The 24,135-nt window shown below is 39.1% G+C and overlaps 1 long non-coding RNA gene across 1 annotated transcript; it reads right to left on the bottom strand.

Annotated features, from left to right (window-relative positions):
* Positions 1-1,698: 1,698 nt before the first annotated feature.
* Positions 1,699-23,038, bottom strand: LOC120524700. The gene is made up of 3 exons (XR_005632828.1): positions 22,915-23,038; positions 3,529-3,703; positions 1,699-1,832 (listed from the first exon to the last, which is right to left on the bottom strand). It is a non-coding gene; the product is annotated as an uncharacterized LOC120524700 (long non-coding RNA).
* Between the last annotated feature and the right edge of the window lie 1,097 nt (positions 23,039-24,135).

Raw genomic sequence — 24,135 nt, 5'->3', positions numbered from 1 at the left:
AGGAAACGCGTTACTTTTCATGTTGACCGGGATTTACGTAGCGGAAGAACGTGTAAGCTGGTGAACGCACAGATTTATGCATCTGGATTTTTTTCTGCGTAAGTACATTTCCGCTTTTGTACTTATGTCATGTTATAGTGTGAATTCTTCGCACAACATTATGCATGAGGCCCCTGGACATTGACTCAAATTGATGAATATACACAAGCCTGATCTGCAATAGAATTAAAATCTTGCAGTTCTTCTTTATATTCCCTGTTCTGTGCCCCAGTAAATACAAATTATCGTCAATACACTAATAATCTAATTGCCCTTCATTCAGTCAGAATATGGACTCAATGTAGAAAACACTTCAATATAGAGAAGCTCCAATCTGTTGCACACCTACATGACAACCATATTTTTCTACCCTCTCATACATACACAGTATACACAGACTTGTATGTAGATGATGTCTTTGCATCCTACAAACAGTTAAGCTTCAAATTTAATTTCTCATCAACACAATTTTTCCAGGCTAGAAACTTTGCTAAAGTGAACCTGCCCAATTTTCCTCACCTCTAACCTATTTCTATTCCAGAAGAAATATTGATCAGTCTTGAAGACTCAGATAGCATCTCTACAATTTATTAAAACATTTTAAAGACCATTCCTTTCAAAGATCCCAGTAGGGAAAGGATATTTTACTTAACATTTCAGAAAAGGAGTGGAAGGCAACAATGCACAGAATTCACTTTAGTTCCATATGTGGAACACACTCAATCATTCAACTTAAAATCTTTTATTAACCACATCTATCTTGTTTAAAATTGTCCAAAATGTTTCCAGGGCAAGTTCAACCTGTAAACGTTGCAATCGAGCTCCAGCCTCGCTGGGCCACATGTTTTGGGAGTGCACCAAATTAACATAATTCTGGATAAAAATCTTTAAATGCCTATTAGTCTTGATGTCACAAACACTCCAAACCATTAACGGGGTGTTCAGTGAACTCCTAGATGGTCCTAAAGTGGAGAAGTATAAATCGATCATAATTGCCTTTACGACACTACTTTCAAGTAGACTTATATTACTTACCTCGAAGAATCCCAGCCCACCTGTTAGTCAGTGGGTAACTGATATTCTGTTCTATCTGAATTTGGAAAAAATCAAATTCTCACTTATAAGATCCGTTCAAAACATTTTTTTAAATATGGCAGGATCTAATCAATATCATTTTAGAACAAGCATCTAAATTGGAGAAAAGGATACTCTTCCTTTCTTGCTGCTTTTAAAGATTTGCTTTAGTTATTGGCTCCCTTCTCTGTCTCTTGAGTGAGTGTTGAATTAGGTTTTTTAAGTTTGACTTGATTGTATGGAAGGTTATTTGCTACTAATTAGAATCAATTAAAACAAATAATCTGCAAGTCTTTGAAATGAAACAAGGACATCACACAGGAAATCAAACTCCTCTCTGACTCCCCACTAGTGTTACATAACATGACCATTATTTTATACCTCAACTAACACCTTGGTGACCCCATATAACTGAAAACATTGAAAATAATTATGTACGCAACAAGTTGCTGAAAATGTCTTTTCAGGTGAGAGCTCAGAATTGAACTCAAGCAAGATAACCAGTGACAGGTTTATTGGCGGGTTCCATCCATCCATTTTCCAACCTGTTGAATCCGAACACAGGGTCACGGGGGTCTACTGGAGCCAATCCCAGCCGACACAGGGCGCAAGGCAGGAACCAATCCCGGGCAGGGCGCCAACCCGCCGCAATATGGCAGGTTCAGGAGTGTGAAAAATGGAAGTGACATCAGTGGTGGTGTGGCTGTCAGTCTTCCAATCTGCAAGGTGAGAAAGAGAGAAGGCATTAGTCCATAGCACCAAACCCTGGTATTTAATAGTACAGTGAGAGCTTGAAACCCGAATCTTACCCCTTCAGCATCATGCCACATCTGGTGTCTTCACAACAGAAGCAGATGTATGCATTCTTAACTAACCCTGCAGGACAGCAAGGAAAGTAAAACTGATTTCACATTACACAACATCTATTCGTGGATATTGTCAGATTTGCCTATAGCAGTCACTGATCTCATCGCCAGACCACGTCAGTTTACACAGCTGAAAATTGCAGTTCATGTTTCATTTACCGACTGAATGCTGAACTTCCAGCACAGTCCTGTTATAGCCAATAACGTGCTGTCTATTGGAGTCAGTGCTATACAAAGGGTTAAAAGCAATCGGGAGATCAGACTCAATTTAGTTTTTTTCTTTCTTCCAATGTGTTGTGATACATAAAACGTGAGACGTTAAACAGATGAGCGTCTTTTTGTAAGGTTCAAAACACTGCCGTTCCGTATTCCTTGTCGCTGCCTAATATGAATTGTACTTCCGGTTGATTGTTGACTGTTGTGCACACAGAGTTTGCGACTAACGACAAACACAAATTTGTGTGATTTTGTCAGAGTGAGTTGTGGACTAGTTGGAGTGAGTTAATGGGCATGTCCCATTATGCAACTGGCTTCACAGTGGCACACCACCGACTAAGTCTGACTTGCTAAGATTGTGTAAATGAAAGCTATGGAAGAAAATCATGGAAAATGACATGTAATGTGACAGGGGCTTAACGTTATAAATCGACTCTATATTTATAAAATACCAAGCTTAAAAGTGCAACAGTGATGTTTTTATGTCACGTTTTCTGCTTTAAATCGGGCTTATTTTGAAACCTACATATATATGTTTGGTATCATTCTTTTCACGATTTATTGAACTTTTTTAAATCATAAACAAAAAAATATCAAGAACTCACGTCCTGCGAGACAAGAGTTGGTGCCAAGAGATTTAACCACACCAGGGGCCAGAAATAAAAGACAAAGAGTAGGACAGCTGCTGCACAGGCTTTGAAATGTTTGAAGCGCCGCACAAGATGCAGATCACATGGCACGGCAGCAGCAGCAAGCCAGCCGCTGATCGAGCAAAGAGGAGGTAAAAAAAAACTACATTTGTTTCCCATTGTGTCACCATTTAAGAGGGGGTTTTGGAGGAGCGACCGTGTCTCCTTGGGGTGCATTCGGCCCCCCTCTTCACAACATGAGCAGCGAAGTGGCTGGCAAGCTAAGGGAGCAGGGGTGAACCCCCAAGTTAACCTTAAAAATACAGAGGAGCGATTATGGGGAAGTTCACCAACTGCATACATATAAAACCTAATTCTAAATAAACACTTGGCCACATTTACACATTCTCTTTGTGTGTGTGAGCGAATATTTCTTTAGTCTCATTTTTCTCCCACATCCAAAAATGTGCATATTAGATTGATGGCATATTCCAAATAGACCCCGATATGACCCTGTGAATGGTCTCTGTGATGGACGCTGTGCCAAGGACTGATTCTCAGATCCAGATCCCATGACTCCAAATTGGGCTAAAAACAGCTGTAAAGAAAAAGCCTCAGAACATTACTGTATTATAATTTTTTTCTTTAGTGTGTTTGAAGGCACAGTCACTTTAATAAACAGAAAAAGGCACTAGTTTACTTACTGTTTTATGTGACTGTGTGTTGTCTGCTTTGGGGTGAATGAATGGTGTGCTGGGTGTTTCCATTCAATAGGCTCTTGAGAGGAAACGTGTGCCTGGCACTCATCATCTTCCTCCCAGTGTTCTTCTGGTGTAACCTTCAGTTTTCTGAATAGCAGTGTTGAAGAAAGGGTTCAGACTGCAAATGAACAAGGTGGACATTGGATGATGGTGCCTCAGAGAATCTGCAAGTGCACTGTGACACTCAAAAATAACGTTCCAGTTAGAGGGGTGTTAGACTCTGGTCAGGTAATTTTTTTGACCCAGTATTAAAGCTGATTTATTTGCTAGCCTGGAGCAGTTCAGGTTAGTCTAAGAGAAGGTCAGATTCGGTCATTTCACTCTGTGTGCAGGGCGACTTCCATAAAGGAAAATAGTTATTTCTGTTTTTCCAGGGCAGGCCAGCTTGCGCAATGAGCTTACAGACAGAAATGAGAAAGTGGGTAAGAAGGATTTTTTCCTCTTTAATCTTAAGGACTTAAAAAAAGAGTTTTTTTAGGATGACTGTGTGTCATAAGGTGGCTCTATTTTCTGTGTTTTAAATTAACATTTTTTTAATTATTTATTTGTCAGAATACACAGACCTCCAGTCCTCAAAAGATTCCACCCCAGTAGTTCAAAAATAGTTGCAGGCTGCCATGCCACATGTCCTTAATGTTTAGCAAATAGAGATGTTATTCTTCTTCTTTGTATCATGTCACCATTTGCTTAATGCTCAGCAGATGTCAATGCTCTTCTTTTTCTCTCTACCGTGTCACCCTTTCGATCAGTTTGCCTATGCATTTTGTCATAAGAAAGAAGGTAACCACCCAGGTAACTTTTCCCGGGTTGTTGCTAGCCACATGTGTTTGCTTCACCAGTGTGTATCACATCATAAGCTTTTAATTAAGACCAAGATTAAGGTTCTAGCTCAAGTGGTTTGCAAGTAATCATGTGACAGACGGACACAAGCCTTAGTATTATATATGCAGTATATATATATGCATAGGTCTGATCACAATCTGATATTTTGGTGGTCACCTACCAGGTAACACTTGTGGTTGGGAGATGCAGATCATAGGCATGATATACTGTATATTACCCCAACTGGGATTCATTAGGTGTACGCACTTTTGCTTCCTCTTGCGAGGATTGAACCTCGGATGTCAGTGGCTAAAAGCTATTATTATGTACCAGTGACGGCGTACTGCACGATAACATGCAGTGAATACACTTGATTTGAGCGGTCCTAGTTTTCATCCTCTTTCTCTGTCTCGGTTTAGCATTCGTTTGCTCAGAGGTTGATGCGCTTGCTGCTTCCTGAGCTGTTTTTTTTTTCTCCACCCTAGCAGCCCGCTGCTTCTCTTCTTTCATCTGTATCTTTTCACGTTAAAACTGGTTAAGTTAGTTTTTGTGTTGCAATTACTTGTTTTCTTATATTTTTCAATTAAGCTGGCACTTAAGTCTTCAATCTACCTGAAGAATAATTAGCGAAGGTGGCAGGGAATGAGAACGGCGCCCATACGCATGCACTGCACGGCCGTCCCGCTGTTGATTCTACAATACAATAAAATTAAAATAAAAAAGGAAATAAAAACCATCACCCCGAAAGCAGATAGTAGACATCACATACTATATGTGTATCAAATTTCAGATCAATAGTTCAAACGGTTTGTGAGCTACAGGTGATTTAAAATCCTGGACAGACAAACAAACAGCCACGGTAGCATATTATATAGAAAGATTATTTGGCAGGTACTATATATTATGTCTATGATCTGCTTCTTGTAACTGAGAGGATGTGGCTGATGTTTTCCTACTGGCCAACCAACCACAAGCATTACCTGTTAGGTGACTACCCAAATATTAAATTATCAAATTGTGATTAGACCTATGCATGTAATACTCTGATCTTCACCCTGTCAAGTACAGTAAGCGAATCAGCCTCCATGGTGCAATGTTGGATGCTCTGCCTTGGGCGCTGACTTCCAAGGTTCGATCCCCACATAGGGAAGCAAAAGTGCGTTCACCTGATGAGCCCCAATTAGAGTGAAACACGTGTCGTGTACACTTTGTATGATATGGCAGGTACTATATATCATATATATAAAGATTTGCACTTTTTGATATTGCTTTTGTTGACACCTTTTTGCTTGCTTCACCTGTTGTGTCTTGCTCATTAATTGTTACATTAACACGGTATCGTATCACTCAATGTCCCTGAGATCCTGCAAAAGCCTATTGTAAGAATCCAGAGCATGAAAAAAACTGAGAATTACAAACTAAAAACAAAAACTAAAACTAAAAGAATTATAACTATATTATAATTCAGTCATTCGGTGACTTGTTTTTCACAATATGATTGTATCTGACAAGCTCAGCATTTTTTCAGTTTGCTCCATTTAGGGGTTGCTGTTAGACCAGAATATTATGATTCAATAGTGCAAGCCTTCATAGTATAACACAAATTAAGGAGACCTATAATACATTACCATATAAGAGAATGTGAAGACCATTGAAAAGGTATTTGTGTCACATAATAGAGCCCACTGCCACTATTTCTGGTGCTATATAAATAAAATTTATTATTATTAGTAGCCAGGGCTGCCCTTTGTCACCGATTCTGTTCATAACTTTTATGGACAGAATTTCTAGGCGCAGCAAAGGTGTTGAAGGGGTCCGGTTTGGTGGACTCAGGATTGGGTCACTGCTTTTTGCAGATGATGTTCTCTTGTTTGCTTCATCAGGCCGTGATCTTCAGCTCTCTCTGGATCGGTTCGCAACTGTGAAGCGGCTGGGATGAGAATCAGCACCTCCAAATCCGAGACCATGGTCCTCAGCCGGAAAAGGGTGGAGTGCCCTCTCAGGGTTGGGGGAGAGATCCTGCCCCAAGTGGAGGAGTTCAAGTATCTCGGGGTCTTGTTCACGAGTGAGGGAAGAATGGAGCGTGAGATCGACAGGCGGATCGGTGCGGCATCCGCAGTGATGCGGGCTCTGCATCGGTCTGTCGTGGTGAAAAAGGAGCTGAGCCGTAAGGCAAAGCTCTCAATTTACCAGTCGATCTACGCTCCTACCCTCACCTATGGTCATGAGCAATGGGTAGTGAACGAAAGAACGAGATCGAATACAAGCGGCTGAAATGAGTTTCCTCCGCAGGGTGTCTGGGTTTTCCCTTAAAGATAGGGTGAGGAGCTCAGTCATCCGGGAGGGGCTCAGAGTAGATCAAGAGGAGTCAGATGAGGTGGCTCGGGCATCTGATCAGGATGCCTCCTGGACGCCTCCCTGGTGACTATGTCTCCCGGCTGGCCTGGGAACGCCTTAGGATTCTCCTGGAAGAGCTGGAAGAAGTGGCCGGGGAGAGGGAAGTCTGGGCCTCTCTGCTTAAGCTGCTGCCCCCGCGACCCGATCTCGGATAAGCGGAAGAGGATGGATGGATGGATGAATAGTAGTAGTATTTGTAGTAGTATTTGCAGATTTGCCACTGTCCAAAGGGTTTGAGATCATTTTGGTGGTTGTAGGTCATTATTCTAAATGATGCCACTTTCTTCATAAAAAAGCTTCACTCTGTTGTGGCCCTGGTGGACATTTACGTTTCTCATATTTTTTAGCTACATGAAGATACATGTGAGGCAGCCTTCTGCTGTTATGCACCTAAAATCTGGAATAGTTTACCGATAGTAATTTGCTAGGCTAATACAGTGGAGCACTTTAAAAAAACTGCTAAAAACTCATTATTTTGACATGGCTTTCTCATATCTTCATTTTAGTTTAATCCTGATGCTCTATGCATTTAATTATCAATATCATTCCTGGTGGCTCCATAATCTGTACTAACCCCTACTTGCTCTTCTGTTCTTTTTCCTGTTTTCTGTGGTGGTGATCTGCGCCCCCACCACCTGATCAAAGCACCGTGACGTCCCTACATTGATGGATTAAAGACCAGAGGTCCACATGACTGTCATCATCAAGTTCTTCCATGAGAACCCTGAATACCATGAGGACTGATTGAGGTCATTAATGTTAGGTAGAATGCCTAGAGGGGGCTGGGTGGTCTCGTGGCCTCAGAACCCCTGCAGATTTTATTTTTTCCCCAGCCATCTGGAGTTTATTTTTTGTTTTTTTCTGTCCTCCCTGGCCATCAGACCTTACTTTTATTCTATTTTAATGTTCCCTAATTCTATTTTCTATTTTTTTTGTCTTTTTTCTCTTTCTTCATTATCTGAAGCACTTTGAGCTACATTGTTTGTATGAAAATGTGCTATAGAAATAAATGTTGTTGTTGTGGTTATCTGCAATATCTCTACTGTGGTGTTTCAGGCTTGACATTAAAATAAACTCTGCCTCTAGTTACCACTGGTACGGTGATCAGTGGGCTGAATGCATTTTGTACTTTTTTTGGGGCATGTTTGTAGTGAGAAGTCAAGCAAAATGGCACCTTTTATTGGCTAACTAAAAAGATGAAGAAGGGGTCTGAGTTGCCTCAAAAGCCTGCATTTTGCTTGACTTCTCACAACATCCATAATGGCTAACATGGTACAACACCGTAGTACTACTTGGGGCATGTTTGTGATTTGCTTTCTTTTTTAATGTTGTTTTCTTGGATTTGTAATTGCACTAGTCCAGGAGCCCAAGATACATGATGACATTTCCATGGTGTCACAGAGAGGGGTCACATCGCACATCGGATTTGGCCACAGGTATCTTGGTAGACAATTTTTTCCTATGTTGGTGAGAATGAACGTTGGGTTCTCTTTCTAATCAGAGTTTTGAATTATATATCTAGTGGTAATGTGTTTAACATATCAGAACATGCTTTGATTGTTTTATATTTGCTCTCCATTGTTTATTTAAGGCAGTTTGCCTTTTTTTAAGCCCTCTGGTTTGCTTTGTAGGACCTAGCTTATGTTTAAGTGTGCAGTCCCATCTGTCCTTGTAGAGACAGATGAGTGAAGCAAATCCTTACAGATTTGACCATAAGGACTTCAAAATGAGCTCAATTTTTCAGGCTGATGACAGGACCTGTCACTTCTACACTGTGTGCTGTTTTCTGCATTTTGGCACACTGTTGCTTCCAATATCTTGGCAACTCATGAGCATATGTTATGTAGTATTTTAGTATTTTTATATCTTGTTGTATGGGATAACTACTGTACCTCTAGACTAGTAGACAAGCACAGTGGTCTAAAGAGATTTTCAGTCGGACAGGAGGAGATTCTTACCATTGTATGGATTCTTAAAGAAAGACTGCAAATCCAGTATTGTGAGTATCTCACCGTCTGAGTGTGTTTATGTGTTTACACCTCCATATTCTTCATTTCTTATGCCTTTCTACTGCCAGGCTGTCTAGAGTTTGCACAGACCTAATGCTAGTAATCCCAGAGTCTTATTCTCTATGATTGATCATCTGCTAAACCCAGGTAACTCAAAGGAATGCCTCCTAAGTACTTCCATTAAAACCTGTGAGGCTATCGCTGTATTTTTCAACCAAAAAATTAATGATATTAGAAATAACATAGTATATCCCTCCAACACTAAGGATCCTCCTAAACCCCAGCATTCCATTACAAACAAATTAAACTCTTTCACTAGGATAGATTTACCTGATTTACAAAAAATAATATCTCAATTAAAACCCTCCACCTGCGTCCTTGACCCGATACCAACAAATTATTTCAAAGAAGTATCGGGCGTGCTAATTGACAATATTCTTGACATAGTATATTCATCATTTGATAAGGGGGTCTTCCCAGACTGTCTTAAGACTGCTGTAGTTAAACCCCTACTTAAGAAACCTAATCTCGACCCCTCGGCTCTTGAAAATTTTAGACCCATCTCTAACCTGCCTTTCTTAAGTAAAGTTCTGGAGAAGGCAGTCATTATGCAGTTAAATGACCACCTAAATAAACATGCTATTCTTGATTAATTTCAGTCGGGTTTTAGAAAAATCACAGCACAGAAACTGCACTCGTTAAAGTAGTAAATGACTTGCGGGTGAATGCAGACAGAGGCCATTTATCTGTTCTCATCCTCTTAGATCTGAGTGCTGCATTTGACACCATTGATCACAACATTCTTAGAAATCACCTTAGTCAATGGGTGGGCCTCTCTGGCAGTGTCTTAAATTGGTTTGAATCCTACCTGACAGGGAGAAAATTCTTTGTGAGTTGTGGGAATTACAACTCGAAGACACATGATATCCGATATGGTGTTCCACAAGGCTCTATCCTGGGTCTGCTGTTATTCTCAATCTACATGCTTCCGTTAGGTCAGATTATCTCAGGGCACAACGTGAGCTACCACAGCTATGCTGATGACACACAGCTGTACTTATCAATAGCTCCTGATGACCCTGATTCTATTGATTCACTAACAAAATGTCTGACTTGTATCTCAGAATGGATGAATAGTAACTTTCTCTAGTTACATAAAGAGAAAACTGAAATCTTAGTGATTAGCAATAATGGATACAATGAGGCAATTAGAAATAAACTGGATACATTAGAATTAAAAGTCAAGACGGAGGTAAAAAGCTTAGGGGTAATTGTTGACTGTAATCTGAATTTTAAATCGCATATTAATCAGATCACTAGGACAGCATTTTTTCACTTAAGAAACATAAGTAAAGTTAGACCTCTTATATCTTTGAAAGATGCTGAGAAATTAGTTCACGCGTTTGTTTTCAGTTGACTAGATTACTGTAACGCACTCCTCTCAGGACTACCCAAAAAAGACATAAATCGTTTGCAACTAGTGCAGAATGCAGCTGCTAGAATCCTAACTAGGAAAAGAAAATCCGAACACATTTCTCCAGTTTTTTTTTTTTTTTTTTTTTATTTTTATTTATTAATTTTTTTACAATCAATACATAGCAATCAAGTTTTACAAAAAAAAGAATTATGCTAAGAACAGATCGATCCCCACCCTTGAGAGAGAGAGCAAGCCAAATGGTGTAAAATTTAAGGCTTTAAAAATACCTAAATCAACAAATTCTCTGTGCTTTATAAACTCATTTCAAAATATTACTGATTAGATCCTGCCATGTTTTGAAAAAGTCTGCACAGATCCTCTAACTGAGTATTTGATTTTTCCAATTTTAAATAATATAACACATCAGTTTCCCACTGACTTAAAGAGGAGAGTTTGGGTTCTTCCAGTTTATCAGAATAAGTCTGCGTGCCAACAGTGTAGTGAATGCAATCACAATTTGTTTGTCTTTCTCCACTTTAAGACCCTCTGGAAGAACCCCAAACACAGCTGTTAATGGGTTAGGAGGGATTGTGAGTCCAAGACTGTCTGAGAGGTAATTAAAAATTTTTGTCCAGAATAATGTTAATTTGGTGCAGGCCCAGAACATGTGACCTAGTGAGGCTGGGGCTTGGTTGCAACGTTCGCAGGTTGGATCATGCCCTGGAAACATTTTGAGAGTTTTAGTCGAGACAGATGTGCTCGATATATAATTTTGAGTTGTATAATTGTATGCTTTGCATATGGAGCTTGAGTGAATTCTCTGCATTGCTACTTTCCACTCCTTTTCTGATATATTAATTGAGAGGTCATTTTCCCAGTGTCCTCTTGGATCTTTGAAAGGAAGGGATTGTAAAAGGATTTTATATATTGTAGAGATGGAGTCTAACTCCTTGAAATTGAGCAATAATTTTTCCAGCGTGGATGAGGGTGCAAGATGAGGAAAATCTGGAAGGTTCTGTTTAACAAAGTTCCTGATTTGAAGATAGTGAAAGAAATTTGTAGCTGGAATGTTAAATTTGGAATGTAATTGTTCATAGGATGCAAAGACGTTGTCTATATAAAGATCTCTAAGCAAGTTAATTCCAAATTTTTCCAGATATTAAAACTGCATATGTTTGTGAGGGTTGAAAGAGGTGGTTCTTTTGCAGGGTGCCACAGAAAGAAGCTTCTCCGTCTTAAAATGCTTTCTACATTGGTTCCAGATTCTAAGTGAGTGGAGCACAATTGGGTTATTAGTGTATTGCCGATAACGTGTGTTTATTGGAGCACAAAGCAAGGAATACAAAGAAGTACTGCAGGATTTTACTTCTATTGCGGTCCATGCCTGTGTATGTTCTTCTATTTGTGTCCAGGTTCTTATCGACTGTATATTTGCCCAGTAATAAAACTGGAAGTTAGGTAGAGCCATGCCACCTTCTGCCTTTTGTCTTTGTAGGGTCGCTCTTTTGATGCGTGGATGTTTAGAATTCCAAATAAATGAGGTTATTGTTGAATCTAATTGCTTAAAGAACGATTTATTAATGTATATTGGTATGTTTTGAAATAAAAAGGAGCTTAGGAAGAATATTCATCTTAACAGTGTTAATTCTTCCAGCTAGTGTGAGATGAAGGGTTGACCATCTATGCAAGTCTTGTTTAATTTTTTCCATGCAGACGACGAAATTTTGTTGATAAAGAGCTTTATGTTTACTTGTGATGTTTACCCGAGGTATTTAAACTGTTCTGCAATGATAAAAGGAAGGGTGTCTAATCTAATATTATATGCTTGCGAATTCACGGAAAGAGTACACTTTTATTCAGATTAATTCTGAGACCAGAGAGCTTTTGAAATTCTGTGAGTGCTGCTAAGACTGCAGGCACAGAATTTTCTGGGTCCGATATATACAGTACCATGTCATCTGCATATAATGAGATTTTCTGTTCCAGTCCTTCTCTGCTAATCCCCTTTATCTGATCAGTATTTCGACAATGTATTGCCAGTGGTTCAATGGCAATTGCAAACAGCAGTGGTGACAAAGGGCATCCTTGTCTTGTGCCACGTTCTAGTTTAAAGTAGTCTGAGCAAATGTTATTGATGCAAACTGAAGCTTCTGGGTTAGTATACAGTAATTTAATCCATGCACAAATGTTGGGCCAAACCCAAACTTCTCCAAAATAGTAAAAGGTATTTCCATTCAATCATGTCGAATGCTTTTTCTGCATCCAATGATAATAATATTTCTGGGGTGTTTGATTTAGTTGGTGAGTATATTACATTAAACAGGCGTCGAAGATTTGAAGATAAGTGTCGGCCCCTAATAAATCCAGTTTGGTCTTGTGATATTACGAGGGAGCACTTTCTCCATCCTTCTAGCTATGATTTTAGAGAGTATTTTAACGTCGTTATTCAGAAGTGAAATTGGTCTGTATGATGCACATTGTAATAAGTCCTTATTTTGTTTTGGAAAGACAGTGATTAGTGCTTGGCGAAAGGTTTGTGGAAGAGATTGGTTATCTCTGGCTTCTGTAAATGTTGCTAATAGGAGGGGAGCTAGCTGAGCGGAGAATTTCTTGTAAAACTCTGCAGGGTAGCCGTCAGGGCCTGCTGCTTTTCCACCTTGGAGTGACTTTATAGCATCCAGTAATTCTGATAATGACAGAGGTTTATCGAGTTCCTCCACACTAAAAGCGTCAATTTGTGGTATCTGTAATTTATCCAGAAATGCATTAGATTGTATATTGTCTTCTTTAAACTCAGTAGTATATAGGGATTTATAGTAGTCTCTAAAAGTGTACATTATATTTTTGTGTTCGATGATTTTATCTCCATTCGTGTTAGTAATTACGAGATTGCGTTGCATATCTTGCTTGTGAATTTGTTGCGCTAAAAGCTTATTAGCTTTCTCTCCATGTTCATAATAATGATGTCTGGATTTGTAAATTAGTTGTTCGGTTTCTTTAGTTGTCAAGAGGTTTAATTCTGAATGTAGAGCCTGCCTCCTCTTATGTAGAGTCTCGCTTGGTAGTCTGGCATGTTCTTCATCTATTTTAGTAATTTCACTTTTTATCTCTGCTACTTTCTTCGCTTCGGATTTATTTCTGTGGGAAAGATATGAGATAATCTGTCCTCTTAAGAAGGCCTTAAGAGTTTCCCAGAGTATTCCTGCAGAGATCTCAGGGGATGTATTTGTCTCTAGAAAGAATTCGATTTGTTTGGATATAAATTCAGTACAATTCTCGTCAGCTAATAGAAGCGGATTGAGGCCATCTGCGGGTGAGTGTATGGGGCTTAGTAATTTCAGCTCCAAGATCATCGGAGCATGGTCTGAAATAACAATAGCATCGTATTTACAAGATTTAATCTTAGGCAAGAAGTTATTATCTATAAAGAAGTAATCAATCCTTGAGTAGCAATGATGTACTGGTGAGTAGAAAGAATATGTTCTTGAATTTGGGTTTAAAAACCTCCAGGGATCTGATAAGTTGTGATCAGTTATAAACTTTGTAATTATCTTTGCGGTGTTAGTTGCGTTCCCCTGTGGAGGAAGTCTTATCTAAAAGTGGATTTAGAACACAATTAAAGTCCCCAGCCATTATAAGTTTATGAGTGTTCAGATTGGGAATGGATGCAAATAAATTTTGTATAAATTCCTTATCATCAACATTAGGTGCATAAACATTTATCAAAATCATTTTACAGTTAGATAAGTCTCCCATGACCATCACATATCTCCCTTCAGGATCCAATACTACATCTGATGCTACAAATGGTACTGTTCTATGTATGAGAATTCCCACCCCTCTAGTTTTCTTTGTAAAACTAGAATGGAACATTTGGCCAGTCCAGTCTTTTGCAGCGGAACTGATCCTTACTTAGTAAGTGGGTTTCCTGTAAAAATACTATTTTAGCATTTAGACCTGTTAGGTGAGAAAGTACTTTCTTTCTCTTTAATTCGTGATTCAGGCCTTTAACATTCCAGCTTACGAAGTTAACTGTCCCATCATGGAGACACTGATTCTGAGTTTTTGATGTCATTTATAGTCTTAACTGGAAGTGAAATAGTTTAGGTCTTAATTTCCTATTCCCCAAGAGTTGTTGCCATGCAGCTTATTATTACGTTGATAGTTATAATTATAAAGATTGAGATGATAGATTAGATATAGATCAAGCCTGCTCTCTTTCTCTTCCCCTTAACCCCCACCCTCCCTTTTTGCCTCCCCAGGTGAGGCTAAAACCCACTTCATGCAGTCCCAGTCCTCTGACATACCCAGAGACAGAGCACGTCCAAAGCACATCAAGCCCCCATGCAGTGGCGCTTTAAGGTTAAAAGATAGAGATATCTGTTACCAATATAGTCTTTAAAAGAGGAAAAAAAAAAAAGAAAAGAATTTTGCACTTAATATATACATATATATATATATATATATATATATATATATATATATATATATACATATACATATACATATACATACACACATACACATACATACATACACATACACATACATATAATCTTCAGCAATTTTAGTGCATTAAGATGATATCCCCAGATAATAAACCCAGGTGATGGTGTTAAAGATGTGTCCAAAACAAGCATAACAAGTCTTAATGCAGTAATAGCAATAACAGCAAACCAAGGGTATGATATTGAACAGTCTCATTTAGGGTACACATGAAATAATTAGAAAAGAAAAAAGAGGAGGAAAACGTAATTAAGCACAATAAAACATAAACATTTAGCCCTAGTAATACTAAGTAATAATAAGTAATAAGTAAGTAATAATAATAAGTAAGTAATAATAAGAATATGAGAATATATGCTGATAAAAAAACCCGTATTTTAAAACAAATAGATCAGACAGTAGATTATTAATCCTAGCTTTATCATTTACCGCCATGACTCACAATTATGTATCAGAATAGTCCCGGGATCAGCTTTCTTAACTCATTTTCTGCCTCCTCCTTGCTAGCGAAAACATAGAAATGACCCTGCCATTCCACTTTCAGTTTTGCCGGATACAGGAGGCCGTATTTGACATTGGCTTGCCGTAGCTGCTGTTTAATATTATAGAAGGCTGCGCGTTTAATAGCTGTTGCTGGAGAGAAGTCAGGGAAGACGCGAATGTGGCAATTTTCATATATAATATTTTCCTTTTTTCTGAGGAGTTCCATCACCTCTAACTTAAATGATAATCGTTCAAAACGAACTATAAAAGATCTTGGTCGGGGTCTGACGGTGTTTGATCAGCGTACGCGGTAAGCCGCTGCTATCTCAGATTCTGCTTTAAAGTCGCCCCCGATTATTTTAGAAAAAAGTTCAGTTGCGAATTTCACAGGGTTTAAACTTTCTCGATTCTCCGGCAGGCCTTCAATTCTGACATTATACCTTCTACTGCCATCTTCTAAAGCAGCCAGTCTGTCTCCAAGTTTTTCTCCGAGTTTTTTACATTCCGAACTGGCATTTACTGCTCTTTCCTCGGCACTGGAAGCTAGATGTTCGGCTATTTCGATCCGATTCGTGAATGTCTCACTAAGATGCTCCAATTGATCAGCAAGCGTGCTCAGTTTAGCGAGTTTTTCTCAATGCGCTCTTCAATTTTGCCCAGCACCTGTCGAAGTTCAAGTTGGACCTCTTGACGCAGCCTTTCATTTGCCTGTTGGAATTCCTGTCGCAGCCTTTCATTTGCCTGTTGGATTTCCTGTCGCAGACATTCATTGGCCTGTTTCATCTCCTGTTTTAATTCCTGTTTCAGTCTCTCAAGTGCCTTTGCCGTTGCTTTCTCATTAGCCTTCTCGCTTTCCTTTATATCTTGCGTGAGCTCAGCGAGCAACACTTTCAGTTCAGATAGCTCAAATGTGCCTTCTTGTGCGTAGATGAAGCAGCAGACTCTGCTGAAGCGGTGTCCCGCTGCTCCAGTCCCGCGTAATTGCGTAACTGAAGCCGCGGACCTCCCGCCTTTTCCAGTTTCAGGTAATCCTCTCCAATCGGCGAGCTATCCACATCTGCACTCACGATCGCACCTTCGCTCCCCTTTTCGCTCTCAGCCGGCGACGATGTAGCGGACCGTGGTCCCGAGGAGTCTGTACTTTCGCCCATCTGATCCAGGTCTGTCTCTGACAGGCCGTATCTCGAGCTAGGGCTTGCTGATCGCAGCTTGGATGTAGCTTTAGTCTTCGATTCTTTCGTTCTTTCCTTCTTGTTGGCCATGTTTATATGTGTTTACATATACTGTAGCGGTCCCTCTCGGGTCGAATAAATACAGGATATCTCAGAATAATAAGCAAATAATATGAAAAATAGCACCACTGCTAGCGGAGCTCCACTTCAGACGTCCATCTCCCGCATCGGACGAGACCAACTGTTTCTCCAGTTTTGATGTCACTACACTGGTTACCTGTGTCATTCAGGATTGACTTTAAAATTCTGCTTATGGTTTATAAAGCCTTAAATAATCTCGCTCCATCTTATATATCGGAATGTCTGACACCTTATATTCCAAATCGTAACCTCAGATCCTCAAATGAGTGTCTCCTTAGAATTCCAAAAGCTAAACTTAAAAGAAGTGGTGAGGCGGCCTTCTGCTGTTATGCACCTAAAATCTGGAATAGCCTGCCAATAGGAATTCTCCAGGCTAATACAGTAGAGCAGTTTAAAACACTGCTGAAAACACATTACTTTAACATGGCCTTTTTATAACTTCAATTTAACTTAATCCTGATACTCTATATGTTCAATTCATCATAATAACTATTCATGGTGGCTTTAAAATCCGTACTGACCCCTACTCTCTTCTGTTTCTTTTTCCGATTTCTTTGTGGTGGTGGCGCCTACTCAAAGCATCAGGATGCTCCAACAATGATGGATGGATCAAAACCCAGAAGTCTACGTGACCATCATCATCATCAAGTCCTTCAGTGAGAACCCTAAATCCAAAGAGGACTGTTTCATTTATGTTAGGTAGAATGCCCAGAGGGGACCGGGCGGTCTCATGGTCTGGAATCCCTACAGATTTTATTTTTTTCTCCAGCTGTCTGGAGTTTTTTTTTGGGGGGGGGGTTTTCTGTCCACCCTGGCCATTGAAACTTACTCTTATTCTATGTTAATTAATGTTGACTTATTTTATTTTCTTACTGTGTCTTTTATTTTGCTATTCTTCATTATGTAAAGAACTTTGAGCTACTTTTTGTATGAAAATGTGCTATATAAATAAATGTTGTTGTTGTAAAGAAAGTCAATGCCGCCTACAATTTCTAAGGGGAAGACTGAGGAAACATTCATAGTCCTGAGTCTGTCTGAGGGTGTGGGTTTCTAAGGATTGAAGGATTTCACCACACCAAAGAGCCTCTTCTTCCAGTCACTATTCAGGGAGTGTATGTGGAGGTGGTGCACTGCTACCAGTACTTGGATGGTCCAGATCAATAGAAGGTTGGACTGCTCTTGCAACTCAAAAGAACTATAAAAGAAATGGAAGCACTGGTTCTCTTTCCTCAGTAGACTTTGTTCCTTTAATGTGGGTAATGACATCCTTCACATCTTCTCTAACTCTGTGCTGGCCAGCGTGATTTTCTATACTGTGGTGCACTGGGCTGGTAACATCACCTCAAGAGAGGCTCACTGAATCAACAAACTAAGTAAAAGGGCAGGATGAGTTATGGGGTACACTCTGGGCCCCCTAATGGCCATAGCAAGGGAGAGAATGAAAACAAAACTGAGTGACTTTATGAACAATGCTGCACATCTTCTCTGTCTGACACAGTAGCAGTGAGGACTTTCAGCCAACAAATTATTCAGCAAATATATTTGAGGAGACTCTCCTTTATACTAATGGCAATATGCCTTTATAATTCCTCTAGGAGTGTAACTTCTTATTTTGTCTTTAACCATTTGTGAGGTTTTCTTTCTTTTTAATTATTCATGTGTGTATTCGTTTATAATATTCATGCATTTTTTTGGGGGCTGCCGTTTGAGTAAAAATGTAATAGCGATTAATTGATTGAAATTAACTGCATATTAATTGCCTTCATTCATTTATTTTCCACTGCTTATCCAAAACCTGGTAGTGGGGGCAGCAGTCTTAGCAATGAGGTTCATATGTTCCTTTCCTCAAACACACTTGCCAAATCATACTGTGGGATCCTTAGGCATTCCCAAGCTATCTTCCATCTGGTCGTGACCATTAAAGCTCCACAGTGAGGTGTCCAGAGGGCACTCGTATCAGATGCCCGAAACACTGTAATTGGCTCGCCTCAATGCGGGTGGTCAGCAGCTCCACTCTGAGCCTCTCCCAGATGTCTGCGCTTCTCACTCAATCTCTAAGGGAGAGCCCAGACACCCTGCGGAAAAAGCTCATTTCAGCCACTTGTACCCGCAGTCTTATTCTTTTGGCCATTACCCATTTACCATAATTGAGGGTAGGGATGTAGTTTGACTGGTAAATTTCAATCTTTGCCTTCTGACTCAGCTCCTTTGTCAGCACTACAGGTCAGAATAGTGAACGTATAACTGTGCTCACCACCCTCATCCATCAGGCGATCTCAGCATCTCTTTTCCCTTCACTTGTGAACAAGACCTCAAGGCACTTAAACTTTTCCACTTGAGGCAGTAACTCAAAATACATATATAAATACAATGTACTGTTATTATTATTAATTACAATTTATCATATTTCCTTCAAGCTTATTATTACTTTTCAATGAAGCAGAAATAACTCAGAGATTAATTTCTAATAAAACAACATAATAATCGCTTGCCTATGCACATTAAATTATTTCAGTTAGTTTATCAAACAGTTTTGTGTAACAGAAACAACGCCTAATGGTCACTAAAACCCAGTCCCTGGGGTTGTTATAGTATTTGGGGAAACCAATACATATGGTTTGGACTGCTATGTTACAAGACAACATGCCAAAAGCACTAACAGTTACACATAGAATTAAATATTTGGAAAGAAGACACAGAAGGACAAAGAATTAGCTGAAAGAACAGTTTACTCTTAGCAGTGTAAAAAAATACACAAATATAAAACATTTACGTATTTGGCTGACACCTTTATCCAAGGTAACTTACAACATTTGAGATACAATTGGTTACAATTATTTTGGAATTCCAAATCAAGCACAGGCAGGTTTGGTGACTTGCTCAGGGTCACACAGTGTCAGTAGCAGGAATTGAACCCAAAACCGCAGGGTTTGAAGTCCAAAGCCTTACCCACTACACCACATAGCCTGAACAAAGAAGGAAAATGAACAGAAACTACAGTTGCCTATTAGCCCCCTATTGTTGTGGCTGTGAGAGACACTCTAAATATTCCTGTACCCTACACCAAATCCCCTCTTCTGTTTCGTTCTATCTCCAACTGGAATCTTTCTTCTCTTGTGGAGGACCAAGGCATTGTCTCTAACACTCCTTCATCTCGTAAGTGTTTAATCTGTGAGATTCTTGTTAATTTGTCTCATGACAATCAGTTTTGGCCTCTTTCTCTACACTCGCACCTCACCCTCATATACCATGCTTTACACACCTTCTCATCAATTCCCCAAACCATCCAGAAACCCCTGCCTACCTTTTCAGCTCCTCCATTCATGGTCACACACCCCTTTTCTTCCTTCTAACGTCAATCATTTCCCTGATGCAAAGCCGTCTTAATGCATGGGTACGCTGGGCTGTTGCCCCATGCTAATCTATGTATGTTGTGACTTTCTGAGTGGTCATTTAGGTAGAGGCTCCAGTGCACTGCTTTACCCGGAGGCCTATCATGCTGTTAAGACGGCCCTGCCCTGACAGGAGTTCTCTGCACTGCTCTCCGTCCTCCCTGCTGGACTCAGTCCTTCAGTCACGAGGCTACACTCCAGTCAGGATACTACAATATTAAAAAATAGAAATATAAAATCATGGCTCAGCTTCTGTGCACAATCAGCACTGTTATTAATTGGAGCCATTACTTAAACTGAAAATGTATATATATTAGGCATTTGAATAGCAAAGAATAGACTGGAAAATACTTCTAAATATGTATCTGATAGAATTATTTATTTAGATTTTTAAATTGTATGGTGTCATAGAATGTATCATTTATGAATTATAAAATAGATCTTAACCTTCAGGTCAAATGATTGGAAATGTTAGCCTGATCAATTTGCACTGATTGTTCTCTCGTTTTATTGGTTATAGTATATTGTAGGCCAGCCTTTCTCAACCTTTAAGTATTTGCGACCCGAGTTTTCATAACAGTTTTAATCTGTTCTGTAATCCCCCTAAAATTTTTTTGAAATGTAGATGCATATTTTATTATACCTACTTAACTTTTATCGACATTTATCTAACTCTATATTTATTGTTCTAGTATCAGAATATAGTTTAAGTTAATTTGTTTTGGTTTCAACAGATGTTTTTTTCATATTTTTGATTCTTGTTTTCTTTTTTTCACATCTTCGCGCCCCCCTTTTTGTTACTTCGCGTCCCACAGGTTGAGAACCACTGCTGTAGGCTAATGTAGGTTATAATGTAGGCTGCAATAGATAACATGCAAGTAATTCAACAAAATACTGTAATGAACTTGTTGATGTGGCTGATTGATTCATTGGAGTAATCACATTGCAGATGATGCCCTACGGAAGCTCTGAACCACGCAATGAAACCAATGATGAGATAACTCTTATCTTGTGTGTATGTATAACTGGTTTGATTTTAATTGTTGTCATGTTATTTTCTGCACCTTGAGGAGCTAGTGTATAAATGTATATATGATTCAATGCAGTACACTGTATTTTATATTCCAATATGTGACAATCCTGCATTACAAGGGATGATTGGCAACCCTACACACTTAAAAATAAAGTTGCCAGAGTGGTTCTTCAGAGTGATGCCATAGGGGAACCATTTTTGGTTCCTAAAAGACCCATCCACATGAAGGTTTATTTAGATCTGTAACAGGCTCCATACAGTATATAAGAGCCATTTGTTAGTTTTTTAGGTTATGCTAAGCTGATAGAAGTATTTGCTTAGTTATGTTAAATGTTTTCCTTTATATTAGTGCATATTACAATATGTGTGAGGTCCTATTATAACCCTTACAAACTGAACTGAAATGGAATAGTCTATTTCTTGTCCCTCTGACTACAGATTATTCTCAGTTATTGACCTGCCTTGCCGTAAGTAAGGCATGGAGGGCACACAGTTTTAAACCGTGCCCAGTTGTACAGTATGTATCACAACATGCTCTATTGAACATGCAGCGCCGCACATATAGAATGTACCAAATGTATTCAGTAAAGCATAGAGAAATAACTCATCTTTAATAATACAAATCAACTTATGTTTAACAAGAAAAAGTCATGTTTCATGAAGAAACATTGTTTCCTTTTTTGCCTTTTATTCTGCGTGTGTAACAACTTTTTTCTCTGTTTTCTATGCTAATTCTCACTAAGCCTTTTTTAAAATTAACTTTTTTGGACTGAGAAACTTCTTTTGGTACACGTTTGACTCATGCTTGATCCTGCCTTACCTACTTAGCAGTTACACAGTAAATAACCATGAATGGGAACAGATTTGTGAAAGAGTTAATGATTTAGTACAACCAATGCCTTTGTCTACCTACAATATCTTTAGGAAATTTCTGAATGGGTGGTCTAGTAGAAACAAATTACAATTAACGCTAAAATGTCAAAGCTCTATAACACTTTGCCCTATAAGTCACAACGTTTTCGGTGATGTATTTGATTTGGATGTTAATGAGTTTTGTCTTATTTTAACTCTTAATTATTTTGTCTTTTTTCTCTTTCTTCATCATGTAAAGCACTTTGAGCTACATTATTTGCATGAAAATGTGCTATATAAATAAATGTTGTTGTTGTTGGATAGCAGGTCAACCCTAATCTGGCCTCAGACCCCTTCCTGTGATAATGACAGATTAAATAAGATAATTATATTAATACTAACTGTGTAAGCTCGTGCTGTAAAAAGCCTGGGCTCCTGGAAACTATTGAAATCATCAGAAAAAAAATTGAAATGCAGAGTCTGTGGTTTTGTTCCTCGCTTGTGTATTAGCGGCGATGTGAGTTTCTCTCTCCTAAGAGGTTTCGTTTTGCCGATGCGTTTGGCTTGCTTGTGTATTAGTGACTAAGCAAGTTTGTCTTTCATTGTCCGTTTCACTTTGGCGACAGAGTCGCTTTCTTTCAGCTTCATGCTGTAGCCTCATACGTCTTTCTTCTTCCGACTCCTTAACTTGTGGCCGCCTTGCCGGCTCTTTGAGCTTCATGCTGTAGCCTTGCACTTCTGGGCTGGACAGACAGACACACACACTTCCACACATAGACGTTTATATATAAGATAAAGAAAATGACCTGGCGCAACTCACAAAGCAGAGAACAAATGTAATGAAACAATTATATACACACCACAAAAAATAAATGGCAACAACCAGCTCCATAACCGTACATCCTCCCACCCCCCAACACATACAGTATACAAATAATGCATAAGGAAAAATCTTTGACAACAGACAAACAACACACAATGTCCACTCAGTTTTGTCTCTTCTTGAATGCAGTTGTGGTCTTGTTCTTTTTTTTTCACAGTCTCCAGATGTGCTATCCTAGAACAAAAAGATTGTTTACAGCTCACCCAATCTCAATCATCTTACCTGCCTCATCTGTTCCTTTCTCTATCATGTCAGCTCAATAACAACTGTGCTGGGAAGCTCTTTGAGATGGCCACCTCCAAACTGGAAAGGGCTTCGACCTTTAAGTGAGGCAATCTCCTGTCTGGCCTTGCATATTCCACGCCTGTATCCTCCACCATAAATCTTGTGTTCAGTATCGTTCTCTTTTGTTTTCTTTTCACCCTCCTTTTTTTAACTATAGATTAGCATCCATTTACCATGGCAACCTCTTTGCCTGATGAGACTGTTTTATTCCTTTCACTTTTTATATATGTGCTTAGGCAGAGACAACATTTACATTGAGTAAGACACAGAGAGACAGAAGATCATCCACAAAGTACATTATGTGGCAGTGCCACAACTCTCTTCTTATGTTACAACCAGGATTTTTTCCCTTGCTTATTTTTACTTGATTCAATTTTGTTGCTATTTTTATTGCTTTTGAGTAATTAGTTTTGTTTTATATAATTTTTGTTAATATTGTTATTGTTTATATATGGTTTAGTATTCATGTATTGTGTACTTGTGCGGTTTGCCTATGTTCCTCATTTCTACTGGGTGGAGCCACCAAGAGGCAGGGCCACCATTATGTCACTGCAAAGGAAAAGTCCCCAGCCTTTACTATCCAGACTTGACAGTATACCCTCACAGGTTCATTGATTGTGGTGGAGTATATTTTGTATTCTGAATAATTATTTTTTTGGATATTACTGGCTGATTAAATTTTGCTTCTAGTTTCTGAATTTTGTCGGTTACCAATTTGAATTTGTTTGCCTTTTGACCATTTTTTTAGGTAAATCTTAAATTATAATTATTTAAATAAATCTTTATTTATATAGATTCTTGGTTTGTCTTTGTCTTATTAAACCATAGGTTTAGTGTCATCCTCTCCTTTGAATGGCATTTTTGTGTATTTTTGTGTAATCTCAATATTTCCACTATGTTTTTGAACTTTAAAAGCCAATCCCCCTTTTTGGGCGTCTGCAGGCTAAAGCCTGCCTGTTGAGTTTTGGGACCTGGCTATTTTGTGGTCACCATCATCATATCTTATCACGCCACTGCCGTATCCAGGTGAGAGCGGCATCATTAGCATCCTTAAGATCTTCATCGGTACATGTAGTGCCTCGGGAACATTCATGGAGAATGTGGTCCATTGTTTGGGTGGGCTCACCACAGGGACATTCAGCGCTTGTTGTGAGGCCC

This window comes from Polypterus senegalus, chromosome 2 (genome assembly GCF_016835505.1).
Source record: "Polypterus senegalus isolate Bchr_013 chromosome 2, ASM1683550v1, whole genome shotgun sequence".
Taxonomy (NCBI): Eukaryota; Metazoa; Chordata; class Cladistia; order Polypteriformes; family Polypteridae; genus Polypterus; species Polypterus senegalus.
Note: the sequence above shows the minus strand (reverse complement) of the source record. Positions and strands in the feature narration are given on the sequence as shown.